We start from the raw sequence: 14,712 nt of genomic DNA, 5'->3' as shown, positions 1-14,712 counted from the left end.
CTAAAAATTACTCCAGTATGATGAGCAGAAGTGCCAAAGACAGAGCTCCAGAGTCATGCAAATCTGTACCTCCTGGTTCCTGCAGGTCCTCATATGCATCAAGCATCTGAGTAGGGTATCCACACTTCAAGGCACTGTTTCAGACTCCAGAGGGCATTACCCTCTGTCTGCTCCCCACAGAACAGTGGAATAACATCAGTGTCTCCAAAGAAAGGAAGGGAGCAGTGGCTTAAATCAGTATTTCCCCAAGCAAAGCCCCGATGTGACACAGGGCATGAAATAGTAAAAAATCCAATGCCAAAACAGGAGAAAATAAATGCAACAGAACAGGAAGGGTTCAGGCTATTTGCACTTGACTGTACACAGAAGCTCTGTGCAGAAAATTATGCATGGATTCCTCTTTCCAAAAATTGAGATGGATCCTGGAGTAAGAAAGACCCACTTAGGCAGCCTCTACACATCTCCATGAGGCTAAAAAACTTCTTTTATTTAGCAAGCAATCTCAGAAAGGACAAATGGAACTCCAAGTGAAGCAAAGAGGACAAGGATAGGAAACAAATGCAGTGTGAATAGTGGTCTAAAGAAACCAGATCTCCACTGATCCAGAAACAAGACATTTTGAGAAATGTGATCCCAAGGGGAGAAGACTCAACCAGTATTCAGTACTTTCAAAAATTCATTCTCTTGGCAAGAGAGCACCATTCTTCAGTTTTCAACATGACTTTCAAGAGCCCACTGCAAGAGCTTCCTAGGATACCAACCCTCAGAGCCATAAATTAAGCCAGATAGGCCTCAGCAGAAAGCCTGAAGAGATGAATTGGCCAAGAGGGTAACAACTTGCTGAGGGGGTTTGCTCTGTTTGTTAACAAGTGCACTGCCTTCCACAAAAGGGCTGGTTTAATTCAGGTCTTTCTTCCTTTAGAAAAGGAAAAGAGGCTCTAAACTGCAAACTTTATGGCATATGATGTGGTTATACTGTTCCTGTCAGCAAGGACACTGAAGAAGGGATTTGGAGAAGCCAGACACCACTTCTGGGCTTTCAGCATGCACAAGAGACTCTCTGGTGTCTGCAGGGACAGCTCTAGGAAGAGCGCAGGCTAACGTATCATCCTTTGAGTCCACATTCATCAACGCTGAGACTGGAAACTTCCAGAGCCCCTGACAGCATGGATCTGAGCCAAGACAAACGTGAACGTACAACTGGGAGGGATCACAAAATACAGTGAGGGTATGAAATGGGGAGTTCACTGCCCCCAGCCTGAGATGAGGGATGTCTGGGCAGCCCATGCATGCCCCAGTGCAAAGCTTGTCTGGACAGTTGCCCCTTCTGCATTATGTGGACAAATCCAAACTGGCAGGGCGAATGCCTGCCAATTCAGGGGCTGCGTCATGTGGCCAGAGTGGTTTTCATCACATATGAAACACCCTAAAATTGGATTTACCATCTCATGGAACCATGGCCTTTTACCTCAAGTCTTAAGTAGATCTTATTAAAAGGGAAAAAAAAAAGTTTCTTTATGGGGCAGTAGGAGGAGATAGGGAGGAGGAAGAAGGAAAAGGGAGAGGGGTGGTAATATTGGGGAGCCATGTAAGAAGGCAGGCTCTTTCCACAGCAATGGTTGTTCCGGTTTCCTTATTTTAGATGGGGGAAGGGACAGCTGAAGAGCTATTTGCAATCTAACTTCAAAGGCTTTAGTTGGCTGGGAAGCTAAGTCATGCATAAAAGGATGGTAGAGTGGCAAGAAAATACCCCCTACAGATAAATTAGTCAGGGAATGTTCTCTGCTTCTCCCAAAGACTTTCATACAGCCAGACTGGCTTTACCCAGGTAAAATCCCTTTCAGACACCGGGTTCAGTGATGCAGAGTCCTGGGAACAAGTCAGCCAAATCCAACAGAGGAAGGAAACAGAGAAAGGCATGGTAAGCATGCAATGGGCTTCTCTGTCATTTTCTGCCATCTCAGCTACTATCAGTAGATTTTATTCAAAGTTCTGTCCACGCACAAAAGATGCTGAGCTCAAGGCAGCATCTCCCTCTCTAAAGAGGCAAGGAATTTAGGAGAAATCATACAGTAAAGAGAAACACTTCCCAAAGGACTCTGAAATGCTCTGTTCCATTCCTCACACTGGTATCCAGGAATGTACCCACATTTCTAGAGACTGGAAGGTACTTTACCATCAAAGATAAAGAAGGGAATTGGCAACATTAGATCAGAGTCCACCTACAAATGCAAAAAATTGTGCAATAACTGAGTGTGCAGAGTACACAGACACCTTCCAGATCAGTGTCAGGCAGGAGCTCACACATCATTGCCTGAGCTGACCCTCACACTTAAACCTTAGGTCAAATGGAACCATGAATCAGGATCTTGCTACCAACAGGGCACTAAGAAAGCAGATAGGCTTGGAAAACATTCTAGCTTTCCAGCTGGTATCAGTCTACTGAATAGGTTGTGCACATACCACTTAAACAAGTTCTAATCATCAGAACTAGGCCAATTTGATATTCTTCCCTTTAGGTACTACTACTACTATACCCTCAAGTATCTGAAATCACATGGCTGTTATTGTCATGGCAGCATTTGCAGTGCTCTGCTCAGCAGTCTCTGCATTTCTAGTGTTAGTAGAAATGACAGTTTATTTGCAAGACCTGGATATCAGCAATGCAACCTGTGCAATGTTGAGCTTCCTCAGAAGGGAAATCAGAAATAAAGGAATCAAGGCCTTGAATGATAAAGGGCAAGAGGGTAAAAAAGAAGATATTTTGTTAGATCATTCACCAGTATCATCTTTTAATGCTCTTCTGCTCATTGCTGTCTGCTCTCAGATCCTAGGTGCCATTAGTACATCCTGAGGCAGCAGTTCAGACACTGGCCTTCCTTCTTAAGAGGCACCCTAAATGATAAGCGTGGCTCCTCCCTCCCTTCTCCAAGAGCTTGAGCTATTCTTGTCCTGAATTTCTTGGGTGCAGTCCTTATCTGTTCACAGAGCTGGGAAACAAAAAGGCTCAACTGTTTCTAGCACCTGCAAGAAAGTCCAGGATCCTGTAGCACACAGCTGATGGAGGTAGCCCAGAACTGCCACTTCCAAACAAGTACAGTTTTTAGTATCCAAAAAGTGTGGAACAAGGAAGCAGAAAGAGTCAAAGTTCTGATTTTCACCTTTCCCTTTTCTGAACATTTTTGCTGAGATTTCATGAGCCCTCCACTGCTGGCCTGGAAGGTCACAGACTTAGCATTCTCTCCTCCCAGGAGCTCTCTTCTATCCCAGTACCAACTGTTTGAGAAGAAAAAGCAAGCATAAAAGAGGGAGCATACTGTTAATAAGGTCTTTAGGACCTTGTTATCATCTTGCCTGCAGTCATGGTGGCAACACATTATCGTTTCAAATAAGAAAACTTGTGGCCTACTCAGCTACTGCCACTATCCCAAGGCAGGACAATAACACATCTGCTGTACTTCTGAAACTCTCAGCAAACTGCTGCAGAGAAGACTCTTCAGCCAGTCCACCTGAACTTGACTACGTGACAAAAAGCATTTAACCACTTCAGATGAAGCCCCCACTGCAGGTGGTGCAAGTATTCCAGGCCAGCTGGAATGTCACAGCAGAGCATGATCCCCAGAAAGAAGAGGCTTCTGAGACAAAAACTTGGCTGTAACCAGACTTCGCAGCAGTGACCACAAATGATGACTGGCACCCTAATGAGCTTAGCAGGCTCCACTCATTTTCTGAGCATTACAACACAAGCTAACAAGTCCTTCCCAGCCAAGTGCTGTAGATGCATTAAAATCCAGCTAAACCACAGGAGATGCTTCACTCCAAGGAGCCTATTTCAAGCAGCTAAAGAGGCTGAGTAGACATGTTGCTCCTCCAAAGCACGGGTGAGGCCAGCAAGGAACAGTTCCCCTTTGCTAATACTTCCCTTCTCTTGAGGATCTTTTCTCTGGAGGCACCTTGAAGCATGCTTTATTTCCTGCTTAGACTTTCCTTCTCCTGCTCTACTCTGGTTCAACTGAGTGCAGTCAGAGGGGAGAGCAACAAGCACATCAGCTGAGGCACGTAACACATTCCTTAAAACATTAAAAATCTTCCTCATTCTAAGACAAAGCCTAAAGCAACATCCAGCCAGAAATACTTTCAAGTTGTCCCTCTCCAAAACATGCTCAGTGAGGGAAAAGCAACTTTTTCCTCATAGCCCTCCTCTCAGGTGATGGACACAACTGTCGTGGCTGCCAACTGCCTGACTGATTCTTTAACAAAGATAATCTCTGTGCAGGACATGACATTTCTCGTGGCTTTCTAGAAGATATTAAAATCATCCCTGCTATATGCAAAATAAATTGTGTAGCCACAACTGTTGTAAATTACCAGAGTGGAAACACCCCACAGCTGGACTACACTCCCACTGTCATTTGTGCAGGTACAAAACATTCCAAAAAGAGACAAGGGATGAAATTATGGTGGTTTCCCCACCTGTCCCTTCATTAGCAAGCAGTAGGTTTAAAACAAACACACGGAAACACTTCTCACCTAGAACAAAATTCAGCTGTGCACCTCATTGCCACAGGATACTGCAAAGACTCATAAGTGCAGATGGATTTAAAAATGGATTAGACATCTGTGGAAGGCAGGTCGACCAGCAACTACTGAACAAGATCACATCCTAATCTGTAGCAGAGGGACCCCTTGGGAGCATCACCACATACAGCCCTGCTGCTGCTGGGAGTTTTGGCATGGCACAAACTGCTCCGACTCCCCCCACTAAAGGTCTTTCAGTACCTAGAGGAAATAACTTCCAACTATACAGACACCCAAGGAATGGTAAAGACCTGCCTTTTTCTTGCTTACTCAAGAGTTAGTCTAAAGTTTCTTTCTGTTCTCTTGCAGCAAAACCATCTAGCTCTACCACAGATGACTGCTGGAGCAGAAGAGCTGTGTGCACAGAGGCAGAGTAGTTCATAGTAGGAGGTTCAGCACCAGGTGACCCATCCTGTGCTCCTCAGACTGACCACTTCAGCCCCCAAGCTCTTTCAGACCTCTTCATGTTGACACTTATTTTACTAACTTCCTTAATACCTGTTTAGAAAAGCTTTGCTAAAATGCTGAAGATGAGTGCAAAGTCCTGCATGAAGCACATGGTAGCAGCACATCTCTACAACCCATACCTGAGCAGACAAACCTGGAATACTCCAAATCACACCACTCTTAGTTCCACTTTTTAAAGCAGCTTTCCCATTAGATTGGTTCATGAGTTTGAAGTTACCTATAAGTAACCTGCCTTTTCAGGAGTTCATTTAAAGAGCTACGTGAATTGGTGGCGAGAAAGGCACAAACCCAGCCAAATATGGCTCTGTCTAATGCACTCCATGCACTGCTCACTGATTTGGGGGACCAGCTGGAAGCCACAGGCATCTTCGGGTTCTTTTGGCAATTTGTGTAGGAACAGCTGGCTTGGTGATTTGCAAGGAATAGTTTTTTATTTAGGATGGTTTAGCCTCAGCACCCCTGGAAGCACCAGAGCTGCATGCCAATTCCTATACCACATAATCAATTCATCTCACTTACTGGATGTGACAGTAAGGTTGTGCCTCACCAGAAAAGAGTTACACTGTGCAATGCTCTTGATACCCAAGTTCAGTTAAAATAGTAAAAATACTGCAAAAATTGGGTCATTGCAAGAGTCCAGCAATCATTCTTCTTACAGCTCAGTTTGTATGCTGAGCCCCAAACTCACTTCCAGTAAAATCTAGTCTTCATACGTTCTCCATCCCAACTGAGAATTCTAGAGAGTGCCATGAGCTGCACTTCTGATTTTATTTCTAAAGGCATAGTACAAGCTACAGCTCAGGTTTTCTTTTGCTTGGACACTGAAAGCAGATCCACATAAACCCTGTCAGAGCAAAGACAAGAGACCACACAGAAGCTACACCTACCACAGAGTGGATGACCCCAAACAAACCACTGCAAACCCACCTGTGCAGTTCCTCACACCTCCTTTGCCTGCTTCCCCTTTCTCCACAACCTCACAGCCATATAGAGTCAGTTAAGCTGGCCTACAAAATCCACCCGAAGTCCTCCTCAAAGGACTGTGCACCCACAGCCTTGTGCCACAGCCCCTTTGTAGCACACATGTCCCAGCAACAAGCCAAGATAAAGCCACACAACAAGGCTTGCTCAAGTTGAAGTCTGAGCATCCAGCCCAGCAGGGAGCATGACTTAATTCTGGTGATCCACAGCCAGGCTGGGTACTCCCTGCATGATGTCAGCTCCCAGGGAATTTAAAAGCAACTCCAGCACCAGGTCTCCATCCTCCATCAGGGATCTGCTGGGGCCAGGCTGCTCTTTGCCACCAAATTTATGCCACCTTCCTGCCTGCTTTTCATTGACCTGGGATATGTATCAGGTTAGCAAAACCATCTGCTGTTACCACTTTTCTGATATCATTTGGGAGATAATGTCCTGCCTGACATTGTATTAACAAGCAAATAAATTTACAGAGATTCCAGTGTCAAAATGCAGCCTTTCACACAAATCTCTACATGTTCAACTGGAGACTATCCTTTATGTTTGAATAATTTTATGCAATATTAAAGTTTTAGTATTTCCCAAGTAGTTTTTTTTCCTGGAGAACTGCAAAATGCTTGTAGCACCATGATAACAGTTACTGGCATGTATCTGCATCCTTCAAAGACAGTATTTCAGTTATCTGCACTGGAAACTCTTATCCACATCTACTGACCAGAACACCACGTTTGGCAACTGCTTAGCAACGAGGAGCAGATTGGAAAACTCTTCCCAGAACTGTGAGCCAACATTAAACCAGCTCCTGCTTCCACCGAATAACACTGCTAGAGCCTGAAATACATCTATTTTGTTTTGCCTGGGACATGCAAGGCACCAGAAATAACAAGCTGCTTTGGGAGAAGGCAATCCTGGAAAGAAGCTGCTACTTCAGCAATCCATCCCCCAGCTCCAGAGGGAACATCAACCTGACATGTGCAATGCATGTTAATCCTGCTCAGTGGGAGGAGGACAGACCACTTGGACATCAGCACAGAACTACACTGCTCACAGGTAAACACAGCTCTTTTGGGGAAAAGATGGATAGAAGAAATTGACTCTCACTCCACACCATTCACAAAAGCAGCGGACAGATTTGATTACTTGATCAGGCCAGCAAAGGGCTGTTTCAGTCCCAGGAAAACCAAACACCAGTCCTTCATGTCAACCAACCTGCACCATTCTCCGCACTCTTCTTCTTAAGGCCCCATGCCACTGCACTCATTGATACAGGGAATTTGGGCAGTGGTGAGCCTGAGGACGTCCCATCTTGAATGCAGGAGGAAAGATGGGAAGGACTGGACCCTGGTGAGACCTTCTCTGCTTTTTCTCTCCCCACCACTCTTCATCATTTTTCCTAAAGATCTCCCTGCCTTTACTGCCCAATATGGAGAAAGAAATACTGAGCAGAACACAGCTGAACTGGTCAAAGGTGTGTGATAATTGCACTTAGCACACAGTTATCAACTCCACAAAACACACCTTCAGAGCAGTCAGCAAATCCAAATTCCACTCCTAAGCTGAAACACCCACATCCCAACAAGTGAAAACTGGAAGTTCCGCTACAGCTATCTGACCCTTTTGCAACCAAACCTCCAAACCATAAGAACTGCTGCCAGTTTTGAGTTCCAGCAGCAGTTTCGCTTCCTCCCCATGCCATGCCTGTGCAGTGCTCACAGTGCTCTCTATGCAAACAGCGACTGCCGAAGCCCAAGCCATGAACAACTTCCTCTACTCAAACTGCTCCTGAAGCAACACTTTTGCAAAGCCTGGAGGAGTGAACCTATCCCAACCTGGGGAGAAATCAGAAACCCTAATTTGCCACCTTACTAATTTATATGCATCTTGACCTCATCAGGCATGTCTGCACTGCTGGAAACTAGTGAAAGCACACAGTAGTACTAAGCAAGTTAAACATACGTTAAAAATTTTTTTTAATATACTTTGGGTTGAAAAAAAATTGAGCAACCTTTTTCATATGATGAATGGACATTTCCAAAAGCAATCACTGCAGTTTATACTAAATCCTGAGACAGCAGTAATACCTGGGTCAAAGGAGCCCTCATGGGCAGGTTTGTGATGGGCAGTTAACGAACTCACAGGTTTCATTTTGAGTTTTGCTCCATCTTCACCAGGCACAAACACATACCCCAAACTGAAAATTACAATTAACAGAAGAGAGATGGCACCGTCATGGGACTCAAAATTGATGCATGTGGAAAAAAAGCACATGCTCTTCTAATGAACTGTATCTACTTAGAGGACTCCAGGAAAGGCAGCAGCCAGCAGAAATTTGAACAAGCATTCGCCTGCTGGCTGCTCTGTGTCAGACACGTAGAGCACACAGCGCCGGCTCCCTCTTCTTTAAAATCAGACCCAGGAATTAGTGCTGTCCTGGTGGCTGCCAGCACAATATGTTAACAGCAATCATTTTCTCAATGTTTCTACTGATTACCTAACACACTGGCACATTTTCTCAGTGTCACTGCATGTTGCAACACGTGCTGCCATCCAGTAACTTGCCTGCATTCCCTTGGTCACTTTACACAACTATCAGATGCAAAATGCAACCAGAATGATAATGGAGTAGAGAAACTGAGGAAAATTGACACTTTGATGTGAGGCTTCACAGCCTGCATTTGTGACATCTGAACATGCAATATCATCACTGCTATAACCAGCATTGAAAAGAATGGGAAGAACTCAGTAAGCTGCAAAAGGAAGAGGCCAAGGGCTATCTAACTGGAAATATTGTGCAGAGCTCAGCCTTGCAAGTATTATTCTGCCATCATCCATATGCTGTGATATAAACACTGCAATTTGAATGAAAGTTTCCAGAGCAAAAGAGAGCTTACACAAACACAGAATAAGCAATGTTCTACCTATTAACAAGCAATTTAATTATACATATCCAGTCTACCAGGAACTGAAAATTGACACAAAGTAACTGGTGGCAAAACAGAGAATGAACTGAGCTGGTGACAAAAGTATAATCAGCAACAGTGGTTTATCAAAACGGGTGACAACGTCATTTCTATTAGATATGAAAAATGCAAAAGCCTCAAAGTCTTGGCCTGCTATGAGAGAGTGAAAGAACCACTCAGCCTCCCAACCACAGCCTGCTTTCTATTTTTCAGTTACACTCCAGAGCATTTCACCATTTCTAGCTCTGTTAGCAATATGTTCTCTCATCCTACTCTAGTTGTTACTCAAAAAACCCAAACTATAAACAGGCAAATCTCCATTTAGTGTTTTACTCTCCATGAGCACACACATAAGAGGGGTGCATCACCAGGAACAATGGCTCAATCCTATGCAGTTCTGCTCTGAAAAAGTGATTGTGAAAACTGACACTGGGCTTGTTACCTCTGGCTGCTTCCTGTATAGAACACATGTGGCTGGTCAAGCTCTCTGCATTGCTAACCACCAGTTTTGCAAGCACTCCAAGAAGCAAACTAGAGATAAACACAAAAAAAAAAATCAAATACAACTTAGCAAACACAGACCTCTACTTTGTAGAAATTTTTGTAGGAGTAGCAGGTTGCATGTGGTAAATTAATGACCAAGCAGCCCCTGCCCATGCTCTTACAGTATCAGGTCTGAAAGAAAAATGTAAGATAACAATATCCTTCATTTCCCCTGCTTCAGGAGCCAGGACATCCTCACCATGGTCAGGTTATGTGGGAACTGACCCTCAACCCTGAGCATCCCAGGGAAGATGTAGGGCTGCAGTCCTGCCCCAGCATGCTCATTCCTCTGGACATGAAGGCTGAACAAATCTCTTAGGTCTCAAACAGGTCCAGTGTAGTGTCAGATTTAAATCACCTTTTGAGAGATTTGTGTGCTGCCTTTCTCTTCTGAACAAGCTTAAACTTCACAAGATCCCCTGAAGTCCCTGTGGCTTCTCACTGTCATTGTGTTTGGGTCAGGGAGGGCAGAACAGAACCCACAGTTTAAGCAGCTTGCTCTCATTTTAATTTCAGAGGTTTAGCATGGCTGGTGTAATTCACGTGTAAAACCACAGCAGCCATCCAAATCTTTGCTGCCTGGGCATTGGCTGGCTGCATTTCTGGAAATTCACAGTCATAACATATACCTATTTCTGAGTTTCCATTAGGAACCGGTTCTGTCAGGCATGATCGTATTCACAAGAGCTCAGGAGACAGGAAAAATTGAAAAAGTGTTTATGAAACTGGACATAAATCACAGCTCTCAGGTTTTTCTTCCTTCTTCAATTAAAAGAACACATTCAGAGCAGCCATTCCCCACATCTACTCCCTGCCATCTCCCTCCAGAAATGATGAAATCCCACTCTAGTTGTAAATTGGATCCCAGGCGTACCCATATATATTATACATACATAACAGCTACTTACGGGCATAAGGGCTCTTGCACAGTTACTGTGGAAACCAAGGTATCACATTTCCTGGCTCTTAAGATTCTACCTTCTCAACCTTAATGTGCATTTACCTTGAATAAATCACTTCTGCACTCTCCAGACCAGAAACATCCCTTAGTACAGTGCATTTGGGTTCATCTTTAGGAAGCTCCATCTAACCCACTGTCAGTGTCCCAGAACATGAGATTATCTCTGACCCCATGCAACCCACGAATGGCAGCAGGGTACAAGAGGAGACAGCATCCTTCAGCAGGCAGAGACCAAGTCATTCCTGCACAGCACAGCTCCAAGGGGCATCAACTGCTCCTGGGGCAATTGCTGTGGGTACTGCTTGCAGAGAAGCCCCTGCAGCTGCTCTAGCTACCTGGATAGTATCAGGGCACTGCCGTCTCTCACAGGCCAAACCTGGCTCTATAGGAAAAGGGAATCATTTACCAGCTACTGAAATACAGCCCAGTCTGGATGGGGATGCAGCAGCGTACAGCATGAGACTGTCAGCAATCCTGCTAAGGCTCCAGACGGACAATGTGATGGCTCAACATAAATTTCTTCCAGTTCTGGCCATGACCACACAAGAGCCCAAAGATCCTTCAATGTGAAGTACAAATTCAGCCCAGACATAACCTCAGGGATTTCATCAGAGCCTGCTGTAGGGCTGAGCCTGACCTACCTCATCTGTGTGTAAGCACAGCTCAGAAATTCTCCCTGGGTAATGATGGGAGGCTCCACTCTGCATAGAGAGCTTGTCACAGGGATGTTGATGCTGTCCTGTAAGAGGACATTCACAAACATGCACAGCAACTGCGTAACACTGAGGGGTGCTGGTGACACTGGTGGCTTTCAGGGTCTCTACGGCTGATTTGCACCATGTAACTTCCAGTTTACTCCTCAAATTACTTGCTAAAATTCACAGCAAGCAACAGCAGAACTGTTCTCACCTCATTCATGTTCCAGGATCTTTATTTTGATGGATATCTTTGGCATTGTTAAGGCACTCTTCCCACCACAGTGACTAGGTGCTAAGCCGAACTACCAGGAAAACAGGAATCTGTGGATCCCTCAATTAAAAAATACTTTTGTAGTCATAAATCTGGAAAAATACCATTGTCTTCCTATCACATACTGGCTACGCACACAAATACCTTCACATAAGCTGTAACACGACAGGCATCATCAATGTAGAACAAAGCGACATGTTACAATTCTGTCACCCCCCCATTACACACAGGCAGGGCCTCTTCCTGGATCAAGCCAAGAAAAACAAGACCTGGCTCAAATGGGATGTCAGAACATTAAACTGTACTTAATTAACCTGTGCACTTCTGCAACAGCAAAGATCCTGTGAAAAAGAAATTATTGCAACTCCTTCCTTGTTATCTCAGGAACATAGGAAGGAAAGTTTGTAACATTGCTGCCCTCAAGAACTTTATTGTAACAAGGCAGTCTGGCTGTTTTCTTTGTTTGTCATCCTCTAGTCTCTTGAAAAAGTCCTCTCTGCCTTGTCTTCTTGTCTGGTAGGATTTGCTGTTTGTAAAGGATCCCTTTTTCTCCTCTTACCTTGTACTGCCAACATGCTTGTCCTTTGGCTAAGCTTAGCAGGACTTTCTCTGCAGACCATGATCACTGCTCTGATATCAGAGTTAGGTGTTGCAGACAGATGCACAGCCCTTCCTCTCCCACACCCAAGCTCCCTGCCAAGCTCTGGCTTAGGAGTATCACACCAGATCTTAACATAAAACTCCGGGGTCTTGCATGATAAATCAGAACAATTGCTGGGGCCTGGCTGTACCTCCTTTAGTTATGGCATGCCTGGGGTGGTTGGTTAACTCACCTGGCCATTTGACAGAGCTTCACCTACAGGACAAATGTTACTGCATTAGCAATTGCTGACAAAAATCGTGTTGGTTTTGATGGGAAGGAGAAGTAGGTTCTTGAAAAGAACCTATTGTGTTAGGAAAAGCTTGCCTACAAGTTTTCTGGCATCATTATGAATCCTGAGATTTTCCCAGCTAGAGCATCCGCCCAAAGAGAACTGGCCTGGGGCTGCTCCAACCCTTGAAAATCCAAGCATAAAGTAAGTAAGTTCAAACTCTCTGCCCTTTATTGCTTCCTTATGACACTTAATGAGCTCTCCCTACACTAATACATCATTTCTGATCTGCTCCCCATACCACACAATCCCCAGGAATACTTCGGTCTGCCTTCCCTCTGTTTTGCTGGAGGACTCTCTGAAGGACTGAAGTTGAATAGTAGTATCACAATAGGCTGAAGCCAGAGGTTCAGCTTTCCAGCCCTCAGACAGACTCAACGCCCCTCTCTAACGCAGTTGGAAAGCTGCGGCTCAAATTTCAGCCTATGTTAAGTCACTACTCAGCTCCACGCCTTCAGCAAGAGAGAGAAGCCAGGAGAGCCTTTTTCTAAAGAAAAAAATAAAAAAGGGGGGGGGAGAAAGGCAGGAGAAGGAAGCAAAAACACATGGAGATCTTTTTTTGTGCATCAAAGTGAGCAATGAACAGCACAGGTGACTTTTCAAACATGCCAGAATAAGCTTTGTGTGATTTGTAACCAAGAGGGGGGGTGAATTAACAGCTCTGACAACAAGCATCACATTTTTTTGGGAGGGGGAGAGACAATTAAGGCAGCAATGACCTGCACAAAGACCCTGCTACCACCTTTCCACCTTCTGCAGAGGATCAAGGCGCTTATATCATTTTGTATCACAGAACCATCGATGTGAACTTCTGACACCAGCATCTCATTACGGGGAGACAAAGACTTAACATGGGTTTCAACATCAGCATGCCACTGCCCCATATCACAAACTCAAATGTAACATCCCAGCTACTCCCCCAAGGCTGATCTCAGCCACAGAGAGTGCCTGACCCCACATACCATGCTGGCATTCATCCATCTTCCAACATGCTCAGAACTGGCTGCAACCCTCTTGCGCAAGAGCAAGGACAGCAGATACAAGCCCAGAATGGCAAGGAGATGAGGAATGCCTTTCTCATTTTTTCAGAGAAACTCAGAGTATGCCCTCTTAAGCCCGCCAGACCGAGCTCAAGGAATTAAAACTCCATTCCTAATTAATACATCGTCAGGTCCCACCGGCCAGGAACTTGCCTCCCAAGAGAGGAGTCTGGGCCAGCTTAGATGATGAATGAGACCTCAAGCAGCTGAATCATTTCAAAGGCTGAACTGGCACCTACAAGGACAAGCAGATTTGGAAAGGCACATAGAATAAACAAAATATCCAGTACAATTGTTCTGCTGTTTAGCACTGAGACCTGCGCTGTGCTGCTGCTGCAGCTCTTTTCCTCCAGCCAAGCACTCTGCAAAGCCTACAGCTCCAGAAACAGCTCCTCCTCTCCTGAAATGCAGCTGCTTCGAGGGTGAAAAACCTCCCAGCTGAAGAGCACTGAAGGGAAATCCATTCTGCCAGCTTAACCCCAGCAAACTTCCATGAGTAAATTACATTGATCTACCACATGCGGGACATTTACACAAGGCCAGCCCTCTCGGATGGCTGAAGTCCCTTTACTCTTGCACACCAGACACAGCAGTTTCATTTGCTTGCTTGCCTCTTACACATGGTGAGGGGCCTGGCATTTACAAAGATCTGGATTTTGACTGTTCCTTGACACAGCAGAATAGGACCAACACGTCTGCTGCAGTGATACCCACATTTGTTGCAACAGAACTCCCTAACAGACACACTATACAATGTAATTTCTCTGTCTGCTGGCACCATGCCACCCCCTTAAGCTCTCACTGTCCCTTCAGCTACAAATGCCCCAGCAGAAGCAGCAAGCTCTGCTCTATTATTGGAAGACTCAGTAGAGCACGTCCCCCACAAGCCAACCAACTCCCCCTTCAAACTGAGCAAAGCAAGTATTAAAACCCAGCAACTGTCTCCTGTTTAAACCAGATGACAAAAATAGCTGGAGAGTTATCAAACAAAGTATACATTCAATACTTGGGCACAACATGAAAGCCCTGTTAAGCAAGTGTGCGCACACACACACACCCCCCCAAGCTCAGGGACCAAAGCAATGGCAGAAAGTGCTCAATTAACTCCTCTAGTGGCTCAAGTGTCTGTCGACACTCAGGACATTCACACACTGGCCAAACTTTTGTGGCTTCTGCAGTCCTTGAGCCCTCCTGAAGCTCTGAATTGTAGTGGGCTGCTCTTATAAAAAAGGAAAGCTGGAGACTGGGAAGCTGATTCAGACCATCACTTTGTGTTCCATCCA

At 45.0% G+C, this 14,712-nt stretch overlaps 1 protein-coding gene across 1 annotated transcript in view; it reads right to left on the bottom strand.

Moving 5' to 3' along the window:
- The window catches only part of SETD1B (SET domain containing 1B, histone lysine methyltransferase), a 49,267-nt gene that overhangs the window by 25,385 nt on the left and 9,170 nt on the right, over positions 1 to 14,712 (bottom strand). The gene's annotated exons all lie outside the window — the stretch shown is intronic.

The sequence above is a fragment of the Indicator indicator genome, chromosome 26, assembly GCF_027791375.1.
Source record: "Indicator indicator isolate 239-I01 chromosome 26, UM_Iind_1.1, whole genome shotgun sequence".
Taxonomy (NCBI): Eukaryota; Metazoa; Chordata; class Aves; order Piciformes; family Indicatoridae; genus Indicator; species Indicator indicator.
This window is presented reverse-complemented; position numbering and strand designations above follow the sequence as displayed.